Below are 7,003 nucleotides of genomic sequence, written 5' to 3' on the forward strand. Positions count from 1 at the left end.
TAGCTACAATAAAGCTCATACTGCTTTTGTAAGCCAAAAAATAAGGAGAGTATTTTTTCTTAACACGGCAATATCTCTCGAAAGGTTGCCATGAATTCTAATGCGAGCACATCTGCTGGAATTAAAAATAAAAAGATGTAAATGTTTGCGGAGATTCAGACGTAAAAAGCCTTCAAATTTAAATAATTATCAGATAAGGCTTTTGTGGTGACTAGCGGTTCCACGAGGAAATTACATGGTGAAGTCGCTTATGAAGTTACTATCAAGCAAATTAATAAATGTCTATGAATTATTTTGTATTTTAGCTTTAAATGAGAGGCTTTTACACCAAACAAGATTCCTACTTAATTGGCATGGCAAAGATCCTCGTGATGCAATGAGAGCAGGCATATTAACACAGCGTAAATATGGATACTCACGATGTTTTTAAATTGCGAAATTTCACTTCTCCAAGTTTCCCCTTTTCAGGTCGAGTAAAGACTCGTTTCTTTTCGAGTACCGCGCTAGTGTGGCTTGCCTTTAATGCGTTTCTAGCGCTCCGAGTCTATCCTGAGGCCGAAGTTATTCATAACCCTAAGGCAGAAAATGGAGTGCCGGCGTACAAAAGGGCTAGGTTGGGGGGAGAGGGGGAGGGACTACCGACCGGCATGACCCGGAGACCATACCGCAGGGCGGAAGTACAATGGCGGAGCCCTAAGCGCCTGTGTAACCAAAACGAAGAGTTGAGCAAACAATCAAAGTAGTGTTTTGAAGTAAACATTTAGCATTTTGGTTTTGGCAGATTTATACATGCAGCATTTAATTTGCAATATTTTGGACTATACCAAGTACTGAAGTTTCACCTTTGTTAAGATATGCATTTGTGCAGGAACTGGCCGAATCATTCGAGGAAGTAGTATCTGAACAAAGTTGAGGTGAAATAGTACTGGGTTCCTCGTCTTTCTATCGTGCAACTTGCCGTCAAATGTCGCACGTAAATGTCTCCAATTTTCGGTCCATTGAATCACACGAGGGTTCAAAATACCCCTTCCAACAGAGAAACCAGTACTCCTTCCATGGTAATTTATGGACATATTTAATTTCTTCGCCTCAAACTTTTTTTCACCAATTGAATAATTACTACGTAAAAGCTTAGTAAAGGTGTCCAGAAGATGTCGACCAATAAAAGTAGTTAGCATTTATAGCATTTAAAATGCCATTTTAAAAAGGGAGAAAATTTAAATTCGCAGCTTTTGAGGTTAAATAAGGCTTTCTCCACATTGCTAACTGATCTTACGCATGAGTTTAAAGTACAGTCAAATTATCAGTTGGTGACGGCACTAAAATTTCGCACAAGTAACGATACACTTTAGAGCAGTGTAAAACGCTTGTCCCGCATAAAGATAATCACCTCAGTGTGCTTTACAGGGACCTGTTTCGTGTATTCTTCTGCAGAAATGGTGATGCGTGCACCTAGGGCCAGGGCTATTAACCCAAAAGGGCTTTGCGAACACTTGCAAGCCCCCGCCCTATACACACGCGCACGCCCGATGGCGCATATGTGGAAGTCATCCGTTTGGGTGTGGAGGCCATCGATTCCGTCCGCCCATCAAACACGTTTATTCACTTAGCGGGCGCTTCTCCTTAATCTCATTCACTTTCTAATCAAATTGGCTCCATGACTCCCTTCCCCTTGACGTTGCTAGTGCCAGGGAAAGTACTCTACACACAGTTAATGTTAACAATTTGCCAAGCGAAATTCTAGGCCCACAACCGTGTAGGAAACGATAGATTCGATTATTAAATTCTATTTAGTAAACACCAAAATTTGATGGGAGGAATAGTCGCATAAACAAATGAGCATATCTCTGTATGTGCACAACCCTGAATTGCTCGCTAAAATCCCAGGCCAACACGGTTCGGTTTTAATTTCAGCTACCATTTCGTGAAACAAGATTTTAATTCTCAGTAATAACGAAACATTTGATATCTTTCTTTCCAAGCAACAATTAATGGTATACGCAAGACAAACTAACAGTACATTATTATGTCATGTGTTGCTGGAGCAACCGCCTTTTTGAGAGACCACTCCCTTGTGATGCCTGTTAACATTTTCGCAACATCAAGTAGCTCCATTCACTCGGCTTCCAACACAGTCGTTCTTCATGAAATTCGACATTAAATCTCACGATACTCATTACTCGAAAAGTGAGTATTCTTCTCAAAGTATGGAACTGACCTTTTGGAATGAAAGAGATAACAAATGTATCACCACGTCCGTACTAAAAGTTATGGTGTTGAAGAATACAGCACTTGAATTGAATAAAATTTAAGCAGAATACTCATTATTCATTAGTTCCTATTGCAAATTCAAATCGGTTGTGGCAAGTCGTGTCTTTTCTTGTGAGTGAGACCAGGAATATATGGAGGACTGTCCCTCGTATCAGCTTAAATGAAGCTACCATGTTTCGTTTATCAATGAGCAAGCTAAAAAATCTGCAGTCGCGAAACACTTTTAACGTGACTTTAATTCTGTTGGAATTATAGTGGACCACGCTGAAAAGAATCACAGATCCTTTGATAATGTGAGCTAGGTAAACTGCATAATTAAAGGGGAATTATTTGCCGTGTTTTCCATCAAGTGTAGCTCAAAAGACTCGTTTTAAAACGGCGTACTTCGCTAGAGAAATAAAAAACAAGATGAGCCAAACATGCTTTATTTAATCGTGTATAACGTAGACAAATACCAGAAACCATTTCATCTTGATTTTACGTCTTCACCATAAAGAGACATGTTAAAATGATTAAAGAATAATTTATCAGGCATTAACTGTAAAGAAGGTTACAAAATCCAGCCACCCCCAATGTCCTATGTTCCGACGATTTTCAATGGGTTACTCTAACGACTCAGAGGGCCACAAAGCCTTTTCCAAAGTTTATGGTCTTATGGCATAAAGGGACAAGCTCAATGGACACCTACCAAACTGTCCAAACAGTCCGACAACTGAGATTGTTTAATCTTCTACTGCAAAAGTGTATATCTGTCCACTTAATTTCCCAGTTAGAAATATGTTGCATAAAAATGAAAATCAAATCTTTAAAATTCCGGCCAATAAAGTATCATTAAATAAAAACAGTCTGCTTTCAAACAATAATTTTGATTTAAAAAGCCCCAGCTAGATTTTTGATGACAAAATTCAAATAATGCTCCCAAAAGCATAAAAATACACAGGTGACTTCGGGTGGCGAAATTTAAAGGTGTATTCTCTTCTGAACAAAAGTGGGGATAAATACAAACAATATGGAAGCAGTTTGTCTATCAATGAATTGGATTATGATATCAGTAGTTTTGCTGTGAAAAATTTGAACTTTGAACGTAGATCAATCAACATGGCTCATGAGGTGCTCGGAACATTTGCGTTGTCTCAGTGACAAGCAAAGGTAAAAAAAAACAAAAAATAGTAATACTCGAATCGATATAATCAAAAAAAATTCGTAACTTGAAATGCATCCCTTTTGTACTTTCTATCGTGCAAAGCTACGTAAATCACAGTGCCGTTCTGCCCTAAAAGTGATAATATATTTGCCCACTTTTAGCATCCAGTTTTTTCGGTCACTTTATTAAGTTGAAAAACAAAACATTTATTAATCTCGTAGCATGATATACGTACCTCCTGGTAATAGGTATTTCTTTTTACTCCACATAAAACAAGCAATGTGGTATCTCTGTCCACATTTCAACCGGTCGCTTCAATCAACCATAAGATCCAAAAATAATCTCCAGTTAAGGGTGGATCATTTGCAGTGCAAAGTTTTTCAGGGTCAATGTTTCTCAGGACTCATACGGCTGGCCTTCATGCAGATAAAAAGCAGTTCATTGTCGTGTTGAATGGAATGGAAGCTTGAGGCATTCAACTTCGAGTACACCTACCGAGCTACGGATTTCAGCCTGAAAGAGCTCAGAAGACTTGGTTCCACACATTACGAAAAATAATATCCGATATTTTCTTCATAACACTAATTCATTCAACTTGGGATCCATTTTACGCGAATATAAACACTTTTTCAAGCATATTTTGCCCATATTTAAGGCAAAGTTGAAAACACTTCGTGCATAAATTCGTTCGTTTTAATTTTGATGTATCGTTAAAGATTGTTAAATTTTTGTTCAATTCCAAGTTTGTTTTTCAGTGAAAGCCTCAAATACTCATAAAACCTGACAGACAGTTTATACTCATCAGCTAAATTTATAATAAGTGGCTGTAACTTTCAGCACCAGATTAATTGCAAGTAAACAGGAGTTTTGGAGTTTGTATATGAAATTGATGTGAAATGCAAGCAATAAAGCAATATAAATTTCCACAGATACTTATTCACTGATTAATACGCATACTTAGCCAGCTCTGTTCCGACCTAATTTAACCATTTCGTGCCATGCTTTTAACATGTGACAGGGCTCAGGCAGGAAGTTGCACTCGCTGTCCCGTTACCGATTCTCATCCACTACACATTTCCTTTTAACAGCAAGCATATTTGTGCCCCATTTGGCATAAAAACAGGCGAATAGGAACGCCTTTCAAAGGAGATTTACATTGCATCTGTTCAGAAATAATCTTGAAGATAAAGTAGTTTTAAAGTTTGGTTTTTGTACTGGAGCAAATAAACTATTAACAATCCCAAATTAAATTAAGAACCCAAGTTGAGCATAGATCAAATAATCGCAGCTACCAAAAATTATGTAAAATGTCAAAATTTGACAGAAAATATAATTTTTTGACACCAAATTCGCTTACCAAAAGTCAGACCAATTCGGATATTTAAAAATACACTTAATAGAAAGATTTTCATCTGATTCGCAGAGCTATCAATCGTATTATTTGTAATGCCCTATAAATCGAAAAACTTCTTTAAAATGAGTCGCGGTCGCGCTCATGAATCGGTGATACGATAAAGTGGAAATTCGAAAGCACCATTCAGAGCATAAACTCCTTTTATGTGTCCGCCATTAACAGCGCTTGAGTACAAAGTTACTGAATAATATTGAATTGTCAAAAAAGAGATTCATATGTTTTCGGATGATAAAAATCCAGTTTATTCAAGTCTTTGATAATTCATCCATAAAGCGTGGATTGTATCCAGGAGCACGGGCACAAAACCATTATTAATGGAAACGGCAGATTTTGCATGACTCGCTATAAAATTATTCCTAAAAGCGAACGCTGTAAGCTGTCTCTAACACGGAAGCATGTCTAAGCAGCCCAGCATCTGCGGGAATGTGTGTCAAGTGATAACTTTGTCCACTTAAAAGATTGCTCTTTTTAACAGCAACTCAAACTAAGAAAATGAAAAGCACCTGGTGGCTTAGTAATGAATGTGTAAACCAGTGCATAGAAATATATCAAACTTACCAGCAGTGGAATTAAAACATGCGCAAAATCCAAGTGCAATTGTAATCTCGAATAAAATATTATGTGATCGAGTTTAATCCTCAAAGTATCTTACATCCGTTGTAAGGTTTATCCCCATTGGTCGGGGAAGACCAATCCACGCACCTCAAGGTAAATTTCATCATTTATTAGCCAATCAAAATAGAGGAAATTGCATCAATAGACAAGATTGGGCGTACATCTTTTGGCTACGTCAAGCAATTCTCGCAATACTTGGATCTACTAAATAAACGAGGTCAAATATACCACACCGAAAACTTGGAGACTACAAAAATCAGATGTACTGAATGTCAGCATGCTTTCTATTTAATGACAGGAGCTAACATTTAAAGCGTTGAAGTAGAAAATGCAGAATACTTCGGGTTTTAAACTTGATGCTTCATACCAACAAGCAGTGTGCAAGATTCTCATCCAAAGTAGCTTCTCACTGCTTTACTTTTTGCTACTTAGTGAAAATTCGAAATATTCAATGGCGGGGCATTTTCTCAACAAGAGCTTGTCTTAATGTGCTAAGAGCTAGTAAGGATTTTAAAATTGCTTAAATAGTTTATAGCTGGAGTCGGTACCTTAATATCTAATCAAAGCCTAAACTCATATAAAATCCTGAATCTCTTTAAATTGTGATTTTAATCATATTCTAGAAATCTGGGATAGTAATTCAAGGAGCCTAAAGTACGCAACCCCACGAAACAGTGTGGTCGTGCACCAGCGAAAATCCACGCTATGCGATCTCTTCTGGAGGGTAAGTGGTATCGTTTCAGGGATGTGTGGCAGATTTGTGGTGCATTCGCTAGCGCACAACAAGTGAGAGGCATTTAGTTCATTAGAAAAATAGACAAATACGTTTTTTGTCCGACAAATTATTTTGAGATATGGAATGGCTGGGTATAAATGCACTAGGTGAAATAGGCAAAGTTTCCACTTATTCAGTAGAATATTGCCTCGATTGTTACTTTATGCAATAATCATGATAGAAAAAGGTACCTTTACTTACTTTCTTTGACGTGCGGAATGCACCCGTAAAAAACTCAGGCAGAGGATATTCATTCGTTAGAGCTGGTACCGCATTTATGCTTTTAAAGATTCGTCGCTAGACATGAATAACTAGAAAAAGGTATTGCCACAAAAACGCTAAAATTTGTTCTTGAAATAGGTGGTAAAACTTGTTAATTAGTGCATAAACAACCACCGAACTGAGGAATTTAGTTAGGGTGCATATAAATGTGCAAACAAGATTAGATCTGGACGCCTAACACCACTTTTCACCCCAAAAGAGATCCTTGAACTTCCTATAAACTATTCGTGTTCATCAGCATACAAATGTTTGTGCAGCACGAAGATGTGATCACTTGACTATAAAATTTCTTTAGTGTGACCCTGAAGTTTGTTTCATAAATAATTGCCATAAATTAAAAAACAGTGCTGAGCAATCACAACCACTTACGCAAATGTATTCGTGTTGCCTTCTAATTCTACTTTGCAATAGGTGTCCCCGGTAGCAAAGTCGAGAAACTGTTCCTTAGACTGACACCCAAATGGCAAATGCTACGCTATACATATTACTTGCACTTGCCTAA

This window comes from Echinococcus granulosus (assembly GCF_000524195.1).
Source record: "Echinococcus granulosus chromosome Unknown EG_S00016, whole genome shotgun sequence".
Classification (NCBI taxonomy): Eukaryota; Metazoa; Platyhelminthes; class Cestoda; order Cyclophyllidea; family Taeniidae; genus Echinococcus; species Echinococcus granulosus.